The sequence below is a fragment of the Cynocephalus volans genome, chromosome 5 (assembly GCF_027409185.1).
Source record: "Cynocephalus volans isolate mCynVol1 chromosome 5, mCynVol1.pri, whole genome shotgun sequence".
In the NCBI taxonomy this organism is placed as follows: domain Eukaryota; kingdom Metazoa; phylum Chordata; class Mammalia; order Dermoptera; family Cynocephalidae; genus Cynocephalus; species Cynocephalus volans.
This window is the reverse complement of record NC_084464.1, coordinates 155,744,211-155,768,891: the sequence shown is the minus strand read 5'-3', so window position 1 is coordinate 155,768,891 and position 24,681 is coordinate 155,744,211. Positions and strand designations below refer to the sequence as shown.

General features: G+C 44.3%; 1 protein-coding gene across 2 annotated transcripts in view; it reads right to left on the bottom strand.

Moving 5' to 3' along the window:
• Nucleotides 1-24,681, bottom strand: part of ZDHHC14 (zinc finger DHHC-type palmitoyltransferase 14) — a 277,367-nt gene that overhangs the window by 116,328 nt on the left and 136,358 nt on the right. The window lies entirely within an intron of this gene.

Below are 24,681 nucleotides of genomic sequence, written 5' to 3'. Positions count from 1 at the left end.
GCAGGCCAGTTTCTGAAGAGGATTAAAGGGATTTCAGCAGCTGGAATATAATAATCTCATGCTTTTCCAGAACGCATTTAAGCTATCCATTGGCGAACGTGGCCCAACTCTTAATTCTGTGAAAACCTCTTCTCTGCCATCAGTCTGACAAGCTGACATGTGGCAGGGATTGAGATGAGTCAGAGAGAGGTGCCCTTGGGACAGACAGTCTTCGCCAGGCAGCCTGGGAGCCAATGGCCGTCATTCAGCCCCAGATCCGGGTGTCCAGGAGCTAGGGCAGTTTTTAGCATCAGACCCTGGCTTGCAGTCATGGCTCTTTGACCCCACAGTGACAGCGAGAGCAGAATGAGCTCGAAGACTGGCTAAGTGGAGGATGGGCTCTGCAGTGACCATGGTCAGTCTATCGTCACCACATTAAATAACATCACGGGCATTGAGGAACACTCTGTGGGATCACAGAATCACAGCAGCTGAGGTGGAGAGTGCTGGTGGGTCATCCAACTGATCAGAAGATGCTCTTCCAGATGCTCAAGATGAAACAGAGGAGGAGCTAGAGGAAAAAGGGTTGGGAAGCTCTGCTCAAGGCTAGGAGGTGGGCAGGGGGTTTGGTCCTGGCAGTCCTGGGGACCAGCACCTCACTGCTGTGCAGGTCTCTGATGGGAATGTGGTTGGCAAGAGTACAGGCCTCAAGGGCCACAGGGCATGAGACCAGCGACAGGAATGTCAGGGCCTCGACCTTCGAGAGGCCTCCAGACTTAGACACGACTGTCTGGAGCAATCACTGTGAACTGAGCACTAAAGGCCTTTCTGAATTCTCTGCTCTGCCGACACCCAGAGACTTTCCTACAACGGCAGGAGGGTAGGGGAGCAGCCCCAGATGTGATGCGGTGGGATTTCCTGCCAGCTGTGTGACGTGTGGTCTCCAGGAGAACCACCTGATTTAGAGAGACAAAAATCTATGACATTCCCAACATCTCTTTCACCTCTCCCATATCAGCTCCTCTGCAGAAACAGAACAAAACAAAACTACAGCTAAAAAGTATGTAATGTCACATTTATCTGGATTGCGGGCTGTGCTGTCTCTTCACAGGACTCATGGGAAACCATAAAAACTGTTAGTTGACATTCCCTTATCAGTGTGACCTCGCCCAAGCTCCCAGACGCTTAGAGCTTTGGAACACCCTCAGAGATTCTCACAGGAAAGCACATTTGACAAGGAGAGGAAGAAGACACAGAGAGCCTGCTGTGGACCAAAGAAATATGAAAGTTCAACCAGAGAGCCCCTCCGTGAAGACTTGCACTTACATTATAGAAATAACTTTTTTTTTTTTGCAGCTGGCTGGTACAGGAATTGAACCCTGGACCTTGGTGTTATCAGGACCATGCTCTAACCAACTAAGCCAGCCTGGAAATAACTTTTTAATCCAATTGATATTGCTGAGTGTAAAAGGGAATCATTGCTTTTCCTTGGGTGTTTTCAAGCAAATACTGACATAATTAATACCCTTTAATGGGCTTCCAGATTTTCTAAAAAATTTGATTTTATGATTTTAAGTACTAAAAAGCTTCCAGTTAAACATTTAAGAAACTAGGGACACCATAATCTGGCAAATAGCACTTAGTTTATATTTTCCTGTGTAGAGATCTACTAGTGCTGACGAGAAACGAGGAGATTTGAAAAGATGGCGCCTCTCCAGGGTGCCTCTCTCCTCTGTGCCCTGGGGTTGGGCACAGAATTTACGTTTCAACTTGAGACATGTCGAGAGTAAATGTCTTGTAAGGAAATGACCATTCCCTCTTTAGAGATTCAAAATAAAGATGACAACCGAAATCTCCTTTCATACTGCATCGAACTCAGGATCCAAAACGTTGGTCTTGGGCTCCACTTCGGTGCTGTACAGAGGCTGTAGCCACAGATACCTTTTCAGGGTGCATCGGTTATGATAAATGGGGTGCATTTGGTGAAGAGCTGGTATAAAATGCAATTGCTGCAAGTCTGTTGCTTAAACCTCTGACCGAGACACCAACCTAGGGTTAACTTAAATCAAGGAACTCAAACTCCAGAAGATCATTAAAAAGCATGTGTCATAAAACATGACATTATCTTTGCTACTCTTATTGTCATATAAAAAGCAACCTTACATTGTATCAGGCCTTGAAAATGTGCTAGTGTACCACAATCAGCAACAAACACGAGCCATGTTAAATGAGATCAAAGTAGTGAATCCCGTTAAATCTACCGACGTTGATCATGTGTACTGCAATTGTGTCGGAGATCCCTATTCATATATACACCGAAGTACTCAGGAATAAAGTGCTGTGACATATGTAGCTGACTCTCACATAGTTCAGAAAAAAAATATGGTCTAGATAGAGCAGATGGAATACAGTATTAACAATAGGTGAATCTGGGTAAAGGATATATGTATATTCTTTGTACTATTCTTATTTTTGCAACTTTTCTGTAAGTTTGAAATTATTTCCAAATAAAAAGTGAAATGAAAAAAAGGAAATAAACACAATCCATATTGAAGACATAAAATTAACCCTGGAACTAAATAATAGATTTTAACTTATATATACTCCCTAAAAATATATATGTATATTTTAGTCTCAAAGAATGTATTCTGGGGGAACTTTTTGGGAAAAGATAGATTGTTTATAAGAAAAGTTTCCAGAGGGCCGAGCCCGTGGCGCACTCGGGAGAGTGCGGCGCTGGGGGCGCAGCGACGCTCCCACCGCGGGTTCGGATCCTATATAGGGATGGCCGGTGCACTCACTGGCTGAGTACCGGTCACGAAATAGACAGAAAAAAGAAAAAAAAAAAAAAGAAAAGAAAAGTTTCCAGAAAAATTTAAATTCACAATTCAACATGATTTAAATGATGGCAGAGAATAAAACAGGTTCATGTTTTTCCTCTTTCTCTTTATTAATGAATGTGGATAAGAATAAAATTGGTACAGTTGTTAAACCAGCAATGTCAGGGGCACAGCTAGACAATGTGAACCGGGGCAGACCTAGTCAGGAGGGTGTGTTCCACCTCCAGTATTTAGAGTTTTGATTTATTTAGCTCCATTTAGCTTTTCCCAGGATGGATACTTTGGAAGTGTTGGAGCCCTCATATAAAGGATACTTAGTAGATCTCAGGTTTTGGTCTGTTTCCCCCCTTTTGGGTCTGAAATGTAACTTGGGTGACCTCAGTGTCTGCCTACTCAAAGTTGCAAAGGTTGCCTCCTTGTAACGAGTTAATGAGCGTGCCATACCCTAAACTGTTTCTTGTTGTCCCAAGTGCACTGCATGTGGTGCTGTGATCTTTAATGGCTTCCCCACTTCTCCATGCTGATGGCTCTGGAGGCCCCGTGTCCTCCCACCTCCCTAATGAGGATGCCCTCTCCCCTTGCCAATGTCTGACATTCGAGAATTAGACACCAATATCTTTAACTTAAGTTTTCTGACCCTGGCACATTCTCATTGCAGAGACGGTACATTGTTCTTTGCACTTGAGCATACATTCATTCATTCGGACCTGTCCTCAGGGAAGGAGGAAGGGAGGAAGTGTAGGTGACACGGGAACGCTTACTACCCACCAGGGGTTCTCTAACTGTGTAAGTGGTTGTCAAATGTGTTGGAATCACGGCATGAATCTAAAATACACCTTTTCCTGTCTCCCTGTTAAACCTGCACCTACATGAAAACTTAGGTGGGTCCCATAATGTTTCTGATCATGTTAGGAAAGTAACAGGAAATCCTTCAGTCACTTTCGGTAGCAAACAGTCTCATTCAAGTCAACAAAAGCGTGATAATCCCAGTTAATAATAGAAACTTCTAACCCTACATTAAGTTAAACCTCCTCCACTTCCCCAGCTCCTAGCTGCAGCTTCCGGCCCCTTCGTGGCTGGAGAAGCAAGCAGGGTGAGCAGGAAGGAGGCAGCTTCGAATGGTTCTGCTACAAGGTGACCAGGAGTGCTCAGTTAAAAGTGGACTCTCTGGAAATGCACCTCTGAGTTCTGCAGAAGCCCCTGCGGGGACCTGGGCACTGCCCATCTGCACCTCTGCACCTTGGCTTCCTTCCCCTCTCTTCTTCAGTAACGGAGCCCCCCTTCCTCCAGCCCCAGAGCCACCTTTCCACTTGCTTTGCCTCTCAGTCTCGTCGTCTCAGGAACCTCTCTCTTCTCTCACCTGGAAACAGCTGGAACAGCCATCTCCTCACTCTGTCCCCCTTCTTCAATCTGTCCTAACTACACAGCCGCGTCTCTGCTCAAAAGCCTTCGACAACTCCCCATTTCCTGCCAAGTGAAGTTCGAGCTCCTTATCTGGCCTCTAACTCCCATCCTGCTCAGTTTCCATCTGTGCTCACCCGCTAGCTCCACGCCCTTTGCACACATTTGAGCAGCGGCCACACCCACCCTCTGGATCGCTAGCCCCTGCCCAGCCAGCTGGCGCATCTGGAACACCCACCTCCCATCTGAGCATAGTAAAGCTCCCCATCCTTCAAGTTCCAGCTCAATATCACTTCCTACAAAGCCTTTGCAGACTGTGTTGCTTGGCTCACCCCCCAAACCAATGTGATTGCTTCTTTTTCTGAACTCCTGTAATATTTTTGTGTGCTCTTCTCCTGGGGTACTTGTGGCAATTTGTGAACATGCCTCATGCACCTCACTGGACTGCATGCCCTGGGGGCTGAGACTGGGTCCCATTCCTCTTTGTGTCCTTCTTTGCACCCAGCACAATGCCTCACACACAGCAGATGTTTGTTAGTTGTTGAGTAACTGAATGAATGGAATCCACTTAGTGAATTTTACCAGAACACAGAAAAGAGGAGGAGGAAAGTCAAATCAGTTGTCCCCTCAACACCAACAGCATGCCTTGTGTCTAGAACTTCTCTGTTCTTCTAAGCTGCTAGTTCCTGTAAGTTCCTTCAAACAGATGGGAAGACTCTGCCCCTTCCATGAAGATTCCTTGGCTGAGAGAAGACATGACTAGTCCTTAGTTCACTGAGCTGAGTGTGCATTACATACACATTCTGTAGCATTAACTGGAACCTGTAAAGTTCTACAGATGAAGCACCTTATGTGGGTACAACTTTGTACAGTACTAGGTGCTCTGTGACAGTCCGCCTGTCTACTGGCCTGTGTGTGACAAAGGACAGTGCTATTTCTCTGAAATCCTCAACAAGCCTCTTAATAAAAGCAGCAGAAATCAAAATAAACAATGAGATCAGTGCTACAGAGACTCCTTCAAACTGCTGTTCAGAAAAAGCAGAGAGCATCTGTAGTCCTGCCCACCACCGTGAACGCAGACCTCTGGAAGGAGGAGAGGCTAATGGGACATCTCAGCCGACCCACAGCAACCAGCAGGGCTTAACAACTAAAGTGCTGCGAGCAGCACGGCAGATTCTTAGCCTGAGCTCAGACAACTTGAAAATGGCTCCTCCACATTTCTGAGCAACTGTGGATGGGATCTCCAATTCTGAGTGCCATCTGTGATGAGAAAGACTCCATCCCCTGAGGGCCTGGATTTGATACGAGATGATGATGCAGCTGCAAAGATATAAACATCAAACGGAGTCCTATTTCTGTCTCAAGAATTGTGACCCACATGCAACTAAGGGCAGGGTAGGAAACAGGCTACAGGCGTCTTAATCTTTGTAAAGCTCAATTGCAAAGTGACAGGGGGAAGAAAACAAGAACCCGAAAGCATGCATTTTCACAACATAAAAGAAATGAGCTAATTTAGCACCAGACGAAACAAATGCTAAAATGATGAGAAGCCTTTACAGAGCTCTGCCTCCATCCTATACATTAGTGTGAGTTGCTTGAGTCTGGATATGACTAAATACCTGCGTACAAACTCTCAACTCTTTGTACATTTGAGGTAAGGAAAGGTCATTCCAGATAATAATTAGAAAATGTAGAATTGCCAAAAGATTATAAGGAGTTTTTTTCAGTTCTAATAGCAATCTTCTCAAATCTTTAGAAATTTTTTTTTGTGCTTTGATGTTTATACATAAAAAGTAGAACTATTTTCTGGATGCTATATTATCAGAGACCATGCAATCAGTGTGTTTTGTTATTAAATATAGACAGGTAGATAAGATAGACATAAATTATTTTGTCATCAAACAGATGCTGACATCCCAGAACCAACACTGTCATTAATTCTATATTCATGTTTAGAGACTGGCTTGCAGGTTAGACTGTGACATAAAGTTGATTTCTTAGACAAAAACTCTGAAACGAAATTAATTTCTTAAACGTTTCAGATAGGAAACCTGGTTTTCATTACAGGGTAGCTAGGTCTCTCTGTTTTTCCACAGGACATTCTTTGGGAGATTAATTTTACTTAAAAACTAAACAAAACAAAACAATAATAAAAGATGTAGCAGAGACATTAAAACCAAGTGGCCTTTGGAACAAGAAGTAGGGAATCTTTTTCCATATCAAAATAATTCAAGTCATTTTTTAGTTTCTTGTCTGCAAATGGATACTTATACAAAAAATTTCCCATTAATAGGAGCTCATAACTCCTAACTACAAAAATCGGCCTCTGTTTGATGTTTTTTTCTGTCCTGTATATATGAACGCATAAACATGAGAATAACTGTTCTGGAGACACGGGGCACGCGTTATTATTACACAGGTAGTGGAAGTGGCCTTGCTTCACTGTTGCTGCGCCCTAACTCGGGGGCTTTATATGTTCCAGAAATCACAAGGTAACCTATTATTTTAAATTTCAGATTCTTGATTGCAATGCATTTCAATAGCAGAGAGTTCAGGCAAATGATCATAAAATAAAATAACGTGAGCCAATGACTCACATATCTGAAATAACAACAGAGTAGCTTTGTGAGAAATGGAGGTTGTAATGGTGGTAGTAAAAACAATCTTTTTCCCTTCTCAAAAGTCACTGTAAAACAAATGTATTTTTCATGGGTAGGCAGGGACATCAGTACCATTCATTTTGTGATTTGTTCCTTAATCACATACTTAGAAATAAATCTACCACTAGAAGGAGACAGATAGAGAAAAAAGTGGATTCAGAAATAATAATCCCCACTAACAACTCTGGAATGGCAAACAAACAAAGAGACGATTTTATAAAATTCCGGAGAGTGACATTCCCCTGCAAGACACCCGTGGCAGCCCCCAGTGTTTGGAGAGCCCATTCCTACTACTCGCGCTGACTATCCCAGATGCACAGCATGATGACTCACTCAATACTTGTGCTGCAGGAGGGAATTTAAACAGATGAGTCCAGGAAGTAAAGGGGGGAGATAGGACAAAGAACTGGAAGAAAGGGCTCTGGCCAAGATGGTTGATAAGAAAACTCCACACACCCATTCACAGACTACAAACATGATGTTCAGTCTTGGCCAAGGTCAACAGCCTCATTTTTACACCAGTCACGGTCTAGCTTTCTTACATGAGAACTTGGTAGCTTCCAGGCTTACTAAGGGAAGGAGCAAGGTGAAGGTCACCTGACCAAGGAGCAGAAAGTTGCTGAGGAATCTGGTTTCTCCCCACGGGATGCAGAGTTCCACAGGGACACCTCTAAACACAGCACGGTCTTGCCCTAAGCCTGCAGAGCTCCTGAGTGGGGAGAGGGGCGTCAGGCCTCCTGCAGCTCGGGGAGCAGAGAGCTGGGAGGAGCGGAGGGGCGGGAGGTGCTCTCTCCCACCGGGTGGGCTGTACACCTTCCAAGTGCACCGGATAGAATCAGTGTCATTAGTCTTAACTGGGGCCTCCTAGACCACCCAGAGAGATCTACTTATAGACACAGAACCTGGGAATCTGTAGCTTAAAAATACAGCTTTTAAATCACAGTGTGTAAACAGCCCAATTCATCCATCTACTATTGAGAATATGCAAGGGCTTGTTAGTGAAAACTGTGGTGTTTCAACATTTTTGCCAAGTGATTTTGAGTTACATTTAAAATTCCAGGAAGCCAGAGACTTCTGGGTGGTGTGTGAATCACAGGAAGGAAAGCCAACATTTTTCTGCCCCCAAACTGGCTCTTTAATGACCCAACATGATTGCTTCGGCATGGCAACCATACATCCCAGATTTTCCATTACAGCCTTGATCCAAATGATTGTTTTGTCATTTTCGGATTGTGCATGGCTGCTGAACTAATTGGCCATAGTAAACATCATCTTGTTTTCAGCCATAAGGAATTGGCAGGGTGGGCAGGTCCCACCACCTGGGGACACGCCTGTAGTGTGTATTGGGAAGGGGGGCTTCACATACAGATTCGGGATTTGCTTGGGCCCTAAGCAGGATTCTAAGGTTTGGTTGCGTCTGCCCTGTCTTCTATTTGAAGGGGTGTCCACTCTACTTCTCTTTGGCGACTCTATACAGGAAAGTTCCAGCAGGACTTCAACTCTGTTCATAATTCTGTATTTCATCAAATCTAAGGTACCCAAACTTTAAGCTTTATCACTAAAAGAAAATGTGCCAAGTAAGATAATATTCTCTAATCACTTGGAATCTTTAATTTATACTTATTGAAAGCACTATTTTAGATTTATTTAGACACCAATTTTAAAATCACATATCACTATTGTGCATATGTAAGAAAATGTGAGTGAAATAGATTGTTCAAAGCATTCCTGAAACGTCCTCATGCTTAGAGCCGGCCTCTTGTGAGTGGCTTCCTGGCTCCCAGGTCCTCCTTCCACACAGCATCCCTCTGATGCCAGCCAAAGCTGCTGCTTCTCACCTGTCCCTTCTCCAGCTCCTGCCCCTGCAATCCATTCTCTGCCCACCTGCAAGAGAGCTGCCGTGAAGCCCAGGTGCTCTGGGAGGCCACCAAGCATCCTGGTCCTGTTACCACCATGACCTCACTGGGTGTTCCACCCTCTGGCCCACCCTGCTCTCTTCTCACAGCCCCCTGCAATTGTTGGAACACACCAGGCCTGCCTCTCCTCTGGGCTTTTGCCTATGTTGTTCTCTCTGCCTAGAACTCCCTTCCCCCATATGGCCACAAAGCTCCTCCATGCCTCTGCTGAAATACCACTTCTCAGTAGAGCCTTCTCTGCCCATGATAAGTTAAACCACAGCCCTTGCACAGCCAGCGCCCCCTGCACTCCTGGCCCCCTCCTGGACTTTACTCTTCTCATAGGGCTCATCCCTGCTTGGTGTATGTATGCACCTCCTTGCCCACTGTCTGCCTCCCTCTTTGCAATAAAGCTCGGTGTGATGAGGAGCTGTCTGCTTGATTTGCGGATGCAACCCCAGGTGCCCAGCATTCTGTCTGCACATAGTAAGCCTTCAAATAATTTTTGTTGAATGAACTGAATAGATATCTAAAAAACACAGGATACAAAGTAGAGTCGAGATGATCCAATTTGTTTCAAACACACATTTATATTCATAACTGAAAGAATGTGCCCTAAAATAATAAAAAAAATAATAATGTGCCTCATTATCCATGGTTAAAGGCATGAGGGTGATTTTGTGCCTATGTGCTTTTTGGTGGTTTCCAAATTTTCTTAATTAAAGCGTGGCTTATTTTTGCAGTGGAAAAAGTATTATTAAAAATAAATTCTTATTGGACTGCAAAAAATAGGAAATTGCCAAAATATTAAAATCTGCCTGTGCTTTTAAAACCTCAACTATCAATAAGAAAGATGCTTCACAATAATGTATATTTTCTATTGGAACAAACACCTCAGAGGGCCAAAGTCCTTGATTTTTGCAGGTTGCCTTATACTACCCTATTAGATTGGCTATGTTTCGGGGTATGGAGGATCATATGCTTGAGAATGCAAAACCCGGGTTATCTCTCTGCTCCGCTCTAGTCTGTACACCATTTCTTACAGGAATGTGACTGGATAAAGTTCTTCTTCTGCTATTCTTGTGGATTTCCATCTTAAACTGCATGTTTATATATTAAAGAGACAACTACTCCCTGGTGTTCCTATTTCATAGTAAAAAGGAAAAATAAAAAACAAAAAACAAAAAACAAACAAACAAAAAAATGAAAGAAAGAAAAAAGAAAAGAAGACAGCCGAGAAGGAGGCATGAAGTGCAGGGCCACACGGGGCCCCGGCTCCCTCACTTCCAGCACACTCTGTGGAGATCCGGGGTCTCAGATTCATGGTAGGTTCCCTTTTTCTTGCCTTGGATTGGGGTAGGCCCAGGGATGGCAGGATGGGAAAGAAGTCCTTTGGGAATGAATGGGATGACAGTACTGGCAGTACTCGTGGAGTGGAACCCAAATGCTGGATATCTCATAGGTGAATGTTGTTGGGGAATGAACTGTTCAACACAGGCCTTTTCAACTAAATACAAATTAGGTTAATGATATAAGTTCAAGAAAACCTTCTGGGAAGGACAATGCTCCTGCCTTATTTCGGACTGCACAGGAACATCCGTGAGCCTCTCCTCCTGCCCCAGGCATGCTGGAGGACACAGTCTCCTGCTGGGATGTGGCTCTGGGGCATGCAGTGCTGCTGGTACCACAGAACAGGTAACTGCTCTTCCTGTCACCTGTTTCTCCTCTCTCCCAGCCAGCTGTCCTTCCCAGTGCTTCGGCTTTCAGCAGCCCCACCCTAGGGCTTCAATCTGCTCACCCAGTGAACACAGCTTTACCCAAACCGAGGCCTCCGCCATGCAGCGTGGCACCCCTACCTTATCCCCCTCTTCAGAACCAGGCCAGGGACTCTGGGATCGTCACACTGTACAAAGTCCTTCTTGTACCAATATCCAGAAGTTACTGCTATGGAAACGTAGTGTTAGGTATTATGAAAAAGCAGTAACTCAGACCTTTTGGACAACGGCATATGTAAGTTTTGGAAAGTCTCAGTACTGTGGTTCTAAGATATTACTGAGTGTCATTTATTCCTCGGTTCAGTCACTCGGTGCACATCTACTGAACAAATACTACATGCCGACACAGTAGACCAGCTGTTAGGGAAAGCAGGAAGATCAAGTCAAGATTCTTGCTCTCAGGCACACATTCTAGTAGGAGAGACAGACATCAAATCAGTTACTTATAAACAAAAGAGCAAGTTGGGAGACAGATGCAGAGAGTGTGCTAAGGGAATAGTGGTGGGGGACCAGCTCGGCAGGCCTGGGTGGAATTGGCCAAGGCTTTCTGGAGGGGGTGTTCGAGGGTAAGCAGGAGGCAGACTGGCAGAGAGGAAGGGCATCGGCGAGGACTCGGCCACAGACCCTTTGCTGTATCCATTGTTTCCAGGTTTTCCAGGGCTGGCATGAGTGACTGGAAGAGGTGCAGTGCTGCCTTCCCAGGACTGGACTCCCTAGGACAGCAGGTCCAGGAGGCGAGGGGTTTTGTAGGTTGTCTAGCCAATGCTGTGTCCCCAGGGCCTCAGACACTTTGTGCTACACAGTAGGTGCTCAACAAGTATTTGCTAAATTGAATTTAGTGGAATTAATCAGAGTAGACCCAAGACATTTGAGTCCATGTTGTGGGTGGTGAGCTGCAAGGAGACTTACAGCAAAGGTCGCCACATGGTTGAAAAGGGAAAGAAACTGTGCATGGACCTGAGCAGGCATGTTCGGTGCACTCCTGTGTCCGCTGCCTGCTCCCCCCCGCTGCAGAAACTCTCCTCACCCAAAGCCGGGCTTGACTCCCCCTGTTCCTGAGTGAGGGGAAAAGGCCACCTTCTTCCTTTTGCAAGGGAAGAAGAATTACCAGGTAAAGTTTCTTTTACAGTATTTTTCTAAGATTGAAGAGGAATTAGAGATTTGGTTTTTAACACATCCATCATCATAAACCTCTTGGAAGTAGACAATATAGAATAAATACAGGTTAGAAATATCCAGTCATTTAGACAGGAATGCATGTGGGTTCAGAAGACTAAGCTATTTCACTCATAAACTCAAAATAAAGTAGTTTCTAATAGTAGAGACACCGTAACTTGAAAAATAGTACATAATACTCATACAGAATGAAGCTTTTGATGCTTTTGGCCAAGAAGAAAAAGGCTACATAGGTTCTTAAAGGAAAAAATGTTCTATTTCCCAAAAGGAGAGAAATAAAAACAAAATAAGGTGAGCAGGTTGACAAGCCATGAGCCCTTTGACACCAAACTGGAGCCATCGGGTGAAGACAGCTTTGGGAGAGCATCTTTGGTTGAAAAGTTAACGAAATGAAATGCAGAGTCTTTGGCTCTGGTTTGGTGCCGGGGGCTGCCGATACATTCTTCCCTTCTCTAAAGGGGCAGCACTTAGCATTCATTAACAGCTGATTCCTTTTTCCCAACAAAGACATTGCCCATGGTATTGACTACTATGCTTGGTAAAGGGCTTCTGCATTAAAACACAGTGAAGGCATTTCTCTTCCTTGGTGTTGGGGAAAATTCCTACCATGTAATTATCCAGCCCAATTAGAAGACAAGGTCAGAACAAACAGATCCAGAGGGAAGGCCATCCCTGCTGGACACACAGATGTGGTCACACATGGTTTTCAAAGGAACAGGCAGCCAGATAGGGCAACTGCAGGGAGAAGTAGAAAATGCATATATTTTGATTGAGTACCTCTATCGCCAGCAGTTTCACATATAACATTTCATGTGATCTCTATAAAAAGTCTATGAGGTTGGTATTACTGAGACCATTTTACAGATGAGGAAACTGAGTCCTAAAAGTTCACTAATTTGACTGAGGCCAGTTAAACAAGTAAATTTCAGAACCAGAATTCAAATCCAATGTCACTGTCTTCAAAGCCCACGAGCCTGCGGCATCTTCTCTCAGTTATATCACCAGGAGGTCTCCTCTTCTGATTTGCACCCTGTACACTTTCTTGATAGAATATAGTCACAGTTGTACCTATTTTCACAATTTTATAAGAATCTCAATCATCCTCATTGAATGTAATTAAGAACACCTGGAAAACCTGACACTTGATTTATCTTGAAGGTGCCTTGCCCAGTCTGGAGAGAAGTCATGCTCAGGAGTCCTGGGTGACAGTGCCTCTCAGTGATGGATTGCCAGCAGACATGCAGGAGAAGAACCTTTATGTGGACCCCAAACATGTAGGGGGTGGAGGCGTGACGGACGGAGGGGCTTTATCCCAGGAAAGTCATGGGGCAGCTGCCAAGGGAAGGAGGAGAGAGCCCCAGGCTGCCACAGCAACGAAGCGTGGCGTACGAGGGAAGGGGCTCTGTCCATGTTTGTTTCTGCACCTCCAGGGACACCCATGGTGTGTGTGTGGCTGTTAGGACTAATGGGGGAGTGACACCTTAGTGGCTCTCTCTTGGGCTCGGCTTCCCAGTTCCGCCCGATGAATAACAAGCACCGTGATTTCTACCTAACGTAGCGCTTAGATTTCCAAAGTCCCTGTCAACTAAACTTCACACTGACTGGTGAAGCTCCTGTTATTTCAAAAATAAATTTATGCCAAACAAAGACAGTACTACTGGTTAGTTTTGCTCAAATATTGGGGAGATTCTGACTGGTCCAATGCTAGAGCAAAAACTTTCATTTATGAAGAAAGAGGAACTTCCTAAAATTCCCAGCTTATGACAGAGGAATTACTTGGTCCCTGTGAGAAGAGGGCAGGGATGCAGAATGCCCAAACACCCCCAGTTCCGGGAAGCCAGTGTGGGACTGTGTGCATTGCTCTAATACACACTGCCACCAAACAGGGATGACAAAGGACCTGGGAAGGATGCAGGTGGCAGATGCCATAAACTTCAGAAGTCTGAATGTTTTTACTAGAGACTAGTTGGTACATTGGTGTACTTTTCATTAACCTCTTCATACTCTTTGGAAAAAATCTGGAAAATACCATGCATTGTTGATGAAGTAATGCCTTAACCACCCCTACTCCTGGTCTTCATCTAATTGCACTTTTCCAAGTATATTCATCTGTGGCTAAACTTTCATATCATCTCAAGTTTCTTTAAGCCACACATTTCTGAGAGAAGATCTTTTCAGTTCACTTTGAAATAGAACAGGACTGACCAGTGGCAAACATGACTCTTAGTTAAATTTTAAAGAGCGGAGGTCAAAAGGCAAAATAATGAACATTAGTTCTAGGAAAAATGGTGGAAACCACCATAAGGCACATGGCAGAGAAACATCTGGGAAAAGCATATTTAATTAGAGATCACTGAGAGGGATTTGGGCAGTGGAAATCAGGCCTGCCTGTCCTGATGGAATGCTTGGAAGATGCTGCTGCTATGAAAGGTACAATAAATTACATGCTTACTGCATTCCTTGAATTTTGCCAAACAGATGGCAAAGTTGGAGAACCAACTGGGAAGATGTAGAATAATATGATGCGGAGAGAAAAGATCGGAAAGCATGCTCTACAGCTAAGTCCAAGCCATTCATCTTGGGCTCATGCCATACATCATCCAGTTGGTTGAAACAGTTAGTGGAATGAGTGGAGTCCAACGAGCTGTCACGTTCTGAGGATGGTCTCTTGTTTTGTTTTGCGCCTGGCCACTGAGGACAGTCCTTTACTTTTCCAGAGACAGCTGTCTCAGAGGCTGTCACATGGCTGCCAAAAACACACTGCTTCATGTTTTAAACACTTGTGAAATTGAGGTCACAAAACAAAGGTCCACCAAACAGGGCCATGGAAAAAATGGCTTTAAAATGCTCTAGCTGTACCTACATGCTCAGTGGTAAAATCTTGTGACTGTAGCGCTTATTCTGGACAGTTCTAGATATTTCCAACCAGAAGTTTCCATAAGTTTGGGTTTTCCCATTTCTCCCCTCAGTGGAAAGTATGCCTACTGCTACAAGCTGCCAGATGAAAGGACTTTAATATTGTCTAACTATAACAGTGAGCTTTGCAAAAACGCTACTTTGAAGAGATTTCTTGAATGGGACATCTGAGCCCATTTCCTAGTCGGAGCCTAGGAAAATGGGTAAATTGAGCTGAGGAATATCAATTGTTCCTGTTCTCCAAATGGGCTGAGAACTCAGCCTCTCAGAGTAGAAACAGGAGCTAGGAAGCTCCTGCGGTAGACGGGGGAGAGCAAGTCTGCAGGAGGTAGGGACGCTGACACTGCCAGCCCCGCTGACAGGAACCTGCTTCCAGGTCGCCCCGAGGCTGGGAAGCTCAGCTGGGGCTTCAGCAGGCTTGCAGCAATGGGAGAAGAGGCCGAGCCTTGCCTTAGGTCTTAACCTGGAGGTCTGGGCTTCATATTCTATGGGGAGAAGATCCAGGGATTCTCCAAGGGGTTTCTGACAACAAAAGTATTATGAACTACTAATCTTAGGAAGGGAGGTACATACCATATACCTATGCAGAAGCACACCACTGGGCTGGCTCCTAAGTATGCTGCCCCACGTCCCTCAGTGTTCCCCAGTCACCCATCGCTGCCCACATCCCTGGGACCTCTGCATATCCAGTAAAGAAAGGTGAATGTCTGCCCCACTTGGAGGTCTCCAGGTCCCTGCTCCAGCAGGTCAATAATTTGGCTCTCCACTCTTCCCTTCAGCCTTCCCAGCCCGCTCCTGGTGAATACGTGTCAGCCCAATCAGAGAAGATGGGTTCACACAGTAGGTGAGGTAGGGAGGAAGACAAGGGCCACCAGAGACTGAGGAAGCCCTTTCCTCGCCCATGAGCCTGAGGGCGGCCAAGCCTCCTAAATGCTGAAGCAACTCCTGTGTGAAAGAGAAAAATAGCCCAAGGCAAAACGGGAGCGTGTGAAGAAGGTTCTAGAAGAAATTGAGGAGGGGTACTATCCTGTCCCCAGCTTTATCTGGAGTCAAAGAGCTTCACCTTGGCAAGACCGAGTAGACTGATGCTTAAGACGAGAACCTGACTCACTTCCACACTGGAATCTGAGGGATGGGTCCAGAGAGTCAGCATGAAAAGTTCCCTGGTCCTGTGGGAAGACCTGGGGTGCTGCGATCACTGGCTGGCTTCGCATCCTGACTCTGACACTTACTCTGAAGCTTGAGAAAGTTACTTGTTCTCTCTGAGTCTTAGTTTCATCATGCACTAAATTGGAATAATGTAAATTATAGGTAACCGCAGCCCTATTGTAGTGTTGGTTTGAGAACAGATGGGTTAGCATCTGGAAGACCCTTAGCAAAGGGTCTCTATTAGCTATTCGATCAGTATTATTTCCTCTCTCCTAGGAGGGCTAGTCCTGCGCTCGGGTGGACTTCTGCTAACTTTCCACCCCTCCCTGCTGTTCCTCATATTGGTTTTGTCTGGTTGGATTCCCTGCAATTTAAAGCAAAAGCTTATGAGAGTTCTGTGTTTGTTTCAGAGGCCTCTGGGGGTGGGAAGAAGTTTGGCTTCAAAGGTCGAAGAAGAATTCAGGCAGAAAAGTGACCGGCCTCTACCGGAAGAGAGGGGGAGTGAGCCAATTCCCGAAAAGTCTGTGAAAGACAGAAGTTGGGTGGGGAAGGGAAAGCAGCTTGAAACCAGTGACTGGCCCTGTGGGTTTAACTGGCAGGAAGCTGTTCCCTCATAGCCATGAAATAGCCAGCAGCAGGACTAGAGGGAGCAAGATTTTCAGACCTTCTGACGCCCAGGATCATTTTAAATGAAGCTCTATGGTATGGCAGGTTGGCTATTGGGTGGATCCAGTGACTCCTGTCTCCTGTTATTCACACTCACCTTGCGTCGGGGCTGGGTTATGACTTGCTCCTGGAAAATGGCAAACGTGATGGGGTGTCACTGCCAAGATCTGGTCTTGCTCCCTTTCTCTTGCTGTCCTGTGAGGGAAGCCAGTTATCGTGCTATGAACTGCCCTGTGGAGAGGTCACATGACAAGGCTCATGAGGATGGACAGCCACATGAGTGGCTTAGAAGCAGATCCTCCTCCACTCCAGCGTTGAGGTGACTGCAGCCCTGGCCATCTCTTGATTGCAGCCCTGTGGGAGACCCTGAGCCAGGGGACACAGCTAAGCTGCACCCAGATTTCTGGGCCAGAAACTATGTATGAGATAATAAATGTTTGTTGTTTTAAACCACTAAGTTCTGGGGTAATTTGTTATGCAGCAATAGCTCACTAACACACATGGCTCTATTAGGTACAAGCTAAACAGAAATTACATATGGCAAATGTGATGGAATATTCTTCTTCCTATAGTGAACGTAGCAGAATCAATGTGAAGGGAACACATCCGGAGCACATTTTCTACCTGCAGTTTTCTCTCACTAGCCAGGTGATAGACAGGGCTCCTTCTGGATGGAAGGCAACCTTATAAATTATTAGTTTGGGCTCTATCACTGATTAACTAAAGCTTGAGTTACCGCTGCCTGGTCTGAATGACTGTTTTCAAGGCAATTATATGAAAATTTTACAGAAACAATGATCAAGAAAACCTGACTTCTTAATATGTAAACAAAGATATCTAAGAAACTAATATGGAAAGAGAAAATGAATGTTTATGCACAACCACATACTACTGAGAGACTTAAAATTAAACAGGGGAACTGGAGAACTGCTACCTATTAAAAAACTACATATGAAAAAGGACTGAAGTTAAGGACGTGAGCACAAATAAACCATTCTGTCATTTCCTAAAATCTTCTTAAATCTCTTATTTACCCATTGCTTTCTGGAATCCTGTGCTAGATACCACCAACCACCTAATTTTTCTACCTTTTTATCCCAAGAAAATATTTCCATCTTTTATACAAAATAGTAAGGGGGAAACATTTACCAGTGAGTCTTTGTTTTTTAAATGAGTTTAAAGAATATTCTTTTTGTAATCAGGCTATGCCACCTCGTATGCCCCTGTGGCTTGATATTATTCTGAGGGCCATAAAAGAAAAAAGAAAGTCAAAAGTCTCTGTGGTGGGGTTTGTGCAGCAGCTGACGAGACTGATCTGATCCACACCCCATTCTAGCCTTCCATGAAAACCCTCGTGATGATGCACAAAAAGAAAACAAAATGTAAATAGCAACAAAAGCTAAAGAGTGCTTCCATTAATATGTTGTTGACTGGGAAGAACCCAGAAAGACATTTTTGGGTCACGCATCACATGTTCCATATACCATAAAACAGAACGAAGCACACGGCCCCCGAAGGGCAGGAAAGAACCTTAGCACAGAAGAAGAAATTAAAATGGCCATCAACTTCACTAGTAAGCAAAGAAAGGCAAATTAAAAATATCATTTGTAGATTTACGTTGACAAATGCCCCCAAGGCTATACAGAGAAAGACAGAGATCCTCCCTTCTCCTGGTGGAATATTGAGATCAATGCAGGCTCTCTAGAAGGCTGTGTGGAAATAAGTGCTCAGAGCTGGACAAAGTTTAAGCAAATTAAAGGAAGGAAAGAAGGAAGAAAGGAGAGGGGGGGTGGAGGGAAGGGAAGAAAAAAAACCCCAAAACTTTTTACAGTGAGTAGCCTTTGAAAATTATGAAAAATTACTTCTAAATTATTTTTTAAATTATAAAACTTTATAAAAATGGTTTTGGTAGCTTTTTGAGATCAGAAAAGCATCGTTTCCTTAAAATGCATACCACCAATAATTAGACTGCTGTACTTCTTTTTCTGAGCCTATACTTCCTATGTTAGTTATTTCTCTAAGATCATCGGAAAAACCAGCAGGGACCATAAACAAGATCACATTTCCCATTCCCCCCACTTAGTGAAAGAGCTGGTGAGAAAACCAGTGACACAGTGTCAAACCCACTACTGTCTGGGAAGAGATTGACCAGTTTCTCATTAACATTAACATTTAATTTGAGATGTTGTATTAAGTCGAAACTCTAATTATCTGATGGGAGAATTTCTCATTGTTAGTTGTGAAAGCCATTTTTATCTGAGTTTGGCTTTTGACATGATATTTGTACTTAAAAGTCAGGAACTAATATATTGAATGAAATAGATCTAGGAACCTGACACAAAGAGTGCATTTAATTTTCACAGCAATCCTAGGAGTAGGTATTGTAATAGATGACAAAATAGAGTTACTAAGCAACTGGTCAAAGGTCATCTAAGTAGTGAGGGTGAAGGGCAAAGCCACCACTACCTCAGGCTGAAGTTGGGTATCTGTGCAACCCAGCTGGGTAACTTTCTAAAAATGCAATTTGTTACATACTTAGCAGTTTTTAGGTTAATTTAGATAATGCAACCATCTCAAATGTTTTCCCTTTATTTTACGACCTTGGAGTTTCAAAAGCAAGCTTTCTTCAACTATTGGTTGGGAAGCCTGATGCAGTGAATCCAGGAATCACAGCTGGTTCTTGGTTTCTAGTAGGACAGAGATGTGGCTGGAAGCCATGGCCACACCAGAGATTTCACGATGAACGCCTTCCTTCCCTCTTCTCTCCTGAGTTCCACCTTACCAGGAAACCAAGTAGCCTCTCCTCACACCTAAGAAGCTGCTATGGTCTGATGTTTGTGTTCCCCAAAATGCAATGTGCTGAAGCCTAATCACTGACGTGATGGTATCTGGAGGTGGGGACTTTGGGAAGTGATTAGGTCATGAATGGGATTATTGCCATTATAAAAGACACCCGAGAGCTCCTTTGCCCCTTCCACCATGTGAAGATGCAGTGAGAAGGCTCCATCGTTGAACGAGAAAGCACAGCCTCACCAGACACCAAATCTGCTGGGTCCTTGATCTTGGACTTCCCAGGCTATGAGATATACATTTCTGTTGTTTATAAGCTACCCACAGTATGATATTTAGTTATAGCAGCCTGAATGGACTAAGACAGAAGCCTCCTGCTCTAAAGCGAAGGTTCAGTGTAGAAACTACATGAGACCCTCACTCAAGGCTGCTTCCAGAATTTTTGGGGTCCATACTATGTGACAGGCACTGGATGACCCTAACTTCAAACTGAGCTGTAATGCCTGACTCTAAGCCATAAAACAACAAAAAAAAGGTCTAACTCACGGAGTGAACTCTTGACTCTGCCTCCAGGGCCCCCACTTCCTCATCTGTAAATGTAGAGGTTGGATGGACTGTCACCCATGCCTGCTCGGTGCTAACATTCTATGGCTTCAGGTATACATCTATTTGCACACACACTTTGTCTGCCCTCCTCCCCCAAGTCACTCACACATCGGTAAACACAGAGTGCAGGTATTATTATGTGGATTTGAATTGACGTAAATTTGAAATAGTATGATATAAAAGTGTCAATAAAGTTTCATTTTATGTGCAAAAATCCAAATTGCTCTAATTAAACAAAATGATCAAGAACCGTATAATTTCAAAGTGGGTAGGAAGTGAATTGTCAACTCTGTTATCCTGTTGCCCCACCCCCTTGTAAATACTGATATTCAGTGCTACTTTCCGAGGTAAAAGGGAAACCAGACCTCCTTTATATGGCCAAGGCTTTTGTTTCATGTCTCAGAACACATCCTATGGCCAAGACTTTTGTTTCATGTCTCAGAACACATGGGAGTGACTTTGGTGACTACTATTTAATTTAAATACTTACTTAAAATCTTTTAGCTTAAAACCTTTTTTATAAATTCCATAGAAATGTCATTCATGCATTCATTAAGAAGTGCTAGTGCTAGTACTGAAAAACACACTAGAAACTTAGTAACTTTTGGAAAGAAAGAGATCATAAAACACTACTATTATGTATGTATTATTCTGCATCTTTAAAACTGCTCACAACAAGCAAAAATGTTCTTCAATGGTTGTTGACTTTATGCCTTTGAAGACCACATCTCCCTTACTATAAACTTATTTCTATGTAAAAACTATTCTCAAATTATGTGAATTTTAAGTAATATGACACAGTCAGGAAATCATCTCTTGCATAAACTGTGACTACAGGGTAATCTCTAATCAAATATGTTCCAGTGAGACTTACATGCCATGACAGCTGTGGAAGAAAGACCTAGAATCAGGAATAGCCAAAAGCACATTGTAGACGGAAGTTGAGGAGGAACAACAGCTAAGCCTCCCTGAGGTTCCTCCACTGTGGTTAGAGTGGGGAAGGGACTATCCCAAGGGCAGCCACAGCCCCAGACTAGGACAGGGCTGGATAGAACACAGTGAAACCTCTGGATAGACCACACATCTCAATTACAGACTCAACAGGAAAGGGACCTCAGGAATCCTCCCTCAGCCTGCAATTCCTTCTCTTTCCTCCAACTCAGCAGAAGTGCCACCTACTCCAAGAAGTTTTTCCTGAGCGACATTCCCAGGCTCATTAGCACCACCTCAGTGCCACCTGTGCATCCTGGGCATCCACGTCACATTCCCCACTGCACTGTAATGTCTGGTTTTCTTATTTCTCTTTATCAGGACTCTCTCAGTTTCTCCAGGCAGGGACCCGTTGGTTAGCTTTTCATCATCAGGACCTAGCAAAGCAACAGGCTCCCAGTAGGTGCTCAGTAGATGTTTAAGGAAAGAAACCAGTTGAATCCTTCTGTTTTACAGAGGAAGTGTTGAGAAGTGAGGTGACTTGCCCAGGACCACACTTTAGGGTCAGAGCTAAGACTAGGTAGAATTCAAGTCTCCCTGCTCCAAGGCCCTTGCGTGCTGGTGATCTGAGATACTGACAGTTCTGAACCTTCAGTGGATCAATTAAAGTTGCTTCCAGAATCCATGTAAAGGTAATTAATGTTTCTAGAATGACCAAGCCAGTGCCTTTTAGAAAATTATCTCATTTAGGCTCTTACTTCTCTCATGATCTCATCTCTCTGGGCAAGTAGGTAAAAGCTGCTCACCACACACTTATTGAGCTTCATAAGATAAGGCCTCCAATAAAAAAAGCATCTCTTTTATTTCATGCAATGCCCTACTTATACTGATGTGCAATAAAATCCAATATGACTCCCTGCAATTGTTATATAGCAAAAATTTAAAAAAAGAATAAAATTAAGTATTAAATTTCACTGGTCTATTTGCTTTTAGTTTGAAATAAACCCACTATCATAGTTTTAATATCAGGATTTGAAAAATACAGTAAAAAGTAGAACTTAAACTTAGCTGCTACTCTGCAGTTTGATTCCTCATCCTTCAGGAAAAAAAACAAAGAAAACCCCAAAAAACTCCACCTCCACCTCCACCTGTGTTTCTGAGATCACCAGTGTTCCTGTTGCTTACCAGACCAGTTAATTATGAGTCAGCCCATATCACACTGTGGTTAACAAAAGGAACATGCTGGATGCTTAAATATCGAGGGTGACAGGAGCAACCTCCAGCTACCTCCACTGTCACAGTCCTCACCATGAAAAGCTCTTCTCTCACTGGCTGCTGTGGGGCTTGTTGAGTTTCTCCTACTACGTGTCCCCCACACGTGTGTGTAAAGGCTTGGCTGATTCCAAGAATGTGCCTGGAATTTTCCATGGAAATAATCATCGAAACCAACACAGGGCAGTAGGGAAACCACAAAGGCACGGTCTCTGGCTCAAATCCAAGGTTCCAGGTGATAAGCACTGATTCTAAATAACTAAAGAGTACGTGTGAAATGACAGAGAAGAGGGACAAACATTTTGGAATAAGGACTGGATTTGGGAAGGATGGAGAAGAGTCTGGGAAGGGGTGTGCAGAGCTGGGTCAGCTAGCAGCCAGGGCACTGTGATGTCACAGACAGACAGAAGTGAGCTCTCCAACTGGGGTGGTATGTCAATTCCTTTATGTCTTCTATAGATTGTAACTCATTCCTCATATTAGCTTTTCTGGTCTTTTTTCTGCAAGCACTAAGTCCAGCCACAACTTGCTGTCTCAGGTTGTTTGTAAAATGCCACCCCCCACCCCACCCCAGCCCACACCTATTGCCCCTAGGAATTCAATGGCCACACACATGGCCTTTCTGGGAACTTGGTCCATGCCCATAAGTGCCTGCCCATCAGGGTCCGCTTGCTTAAATCCCAGATGGAACCAGTGGCAGATCCGTCAGCATGGCTTGAGGAAATACAGCAGGAGACAATTCTTTGACACTGCAGCAGGACTATGCTCAGGGCTTTGTGGAGACAAAAAAGGAAAGAAAAGCAAAGACAGGTGGGTGGTCTTTGTTCTATCAGGCCTCCCACGCAGAGATGGAACCTCAAACTCCAGGAAAATAAACAAAGCTACAAGCAGTCTGCGGTGTGTGAGAAGAAGCCTACAGGGTCCCCACTCCCCTCCATCCTCCTGCTAGCCTGAGGATCCATCCGGTGAGTGCTCACACACACATGCACACATGCACACTTACATAAATGCAGACATGCACACATGTACATGTACATGCGTGCACACACATGCATACACTCATGTGCACACACAGGCATACACATATGCATGTGCATGCACACATACTACACATGCACACACGCACGCACACACACATACACACATGCATACACATACACGCATGCACACACACACACATATACACATGCACATATGTCACGTCTCTTCAAGAAGTCACAGGCGATCTATGATGACTTTTCCGGCTGACCCTTTCTCAGTTACCAGCTCCAGCTCTGGTTGACAAAGAACACAGGCAATGCCTAGAGCAACTTTAACACGTGGAACAAATCTACCCTCTCTAGGTGACAACATCAACTTCCTGAAAAATACGAAAGGAAAAACAAAAGCTCGCACTGTTTCTGAAATGCAGTAAATGCCGAAATCATGAGCGCCTGGAGCACAAGGTAGGGCAGGCACTGCCTGACCAACCCTTTATTCAGGTCTGGACCTGGCTGATGTGTTAGTGCAGCTTCAGCAGTCACTGGTTTTGGATGCATCCAACAGAAGTTCTCAGATACACTGGATGGCTTGGGAGGTACTTTAGAGCAGATGGGTGTTTGGGGTGCCCCCGTACTCCCTCCTACTGTCTAGGAAACAGCCACTTCCATTAGGAAAGCAGTTCCTCACTGTTGGGGAACTGTGGGTCCCCCACAATCTCCTGAGGAAGGGTCAGTAAAGTAGTCCTCAAGGCTACAAAGACCCTGAGAAGAAAAGTGAGCCATAGCTGGACCTGAACTTCACTTCAATAGCACTGTGGGTGCCCAGGGATGGCCACTCCTGGGCACAACACAGCGTAAAAATAACCCTATGCTCCACTCAGAACTCTCAGTAGTGGTGACATCCACCCTCCCTCTCACTGTGTTGCTAGAACTTTCTGAAATGAAAAAACAAACAAAAAACCCCTGCCTCTCTCGCTACATCCTCCTCCCCAAGGCACCACCATATGTTAGCAGTGTCTGTGTAATGTAGACGGGACAGATACACTGGGAGCAGGTTTCATCTGGAAAATGACAGTTGTGCCTGGAATGGTTTTGACATTTATTAATTTAACGCATCTCATTATATCCAGTGACTAATACACAGGAAGGCCGACATTGGGTCCCCGTTTACTAGCCCTTCAATGCCCCTGCTCTATTGCATCTCAAATTTGACCTTTTCTCCTTGATTTGTGCTTCCTTGCACAATTATTGTAGCTTCATGATATACTGCAATGGCAAAACAGAAATGAGCAACCTGGATTTCTGTTTTCCATTACAACCCAACATTTTGGGTTCCACTGCTCATCAGAACATTCACTCAACTAACAGTCGTGGATTACTTACTATGTGCAGTGAGACTTCTATGGATTTATAATCTGACAGAAGATTGGCCACGTCCACAAACAGCACCATGGCATGGTGGAAAGAACATGGATCGGGGCACTCAGGGACTGGTAGCCTGTTCATGGGAGTGACAAATATGTACTCCCAGACTTTGAGATAAAATTACTATAAGAGAGTAAACTTAGATTCAAAAATAGTTGGTTCACCCCAATGATAAACACAAGATGCTTGCAGCATCACTATTATAATAGCCCTCGACTGAA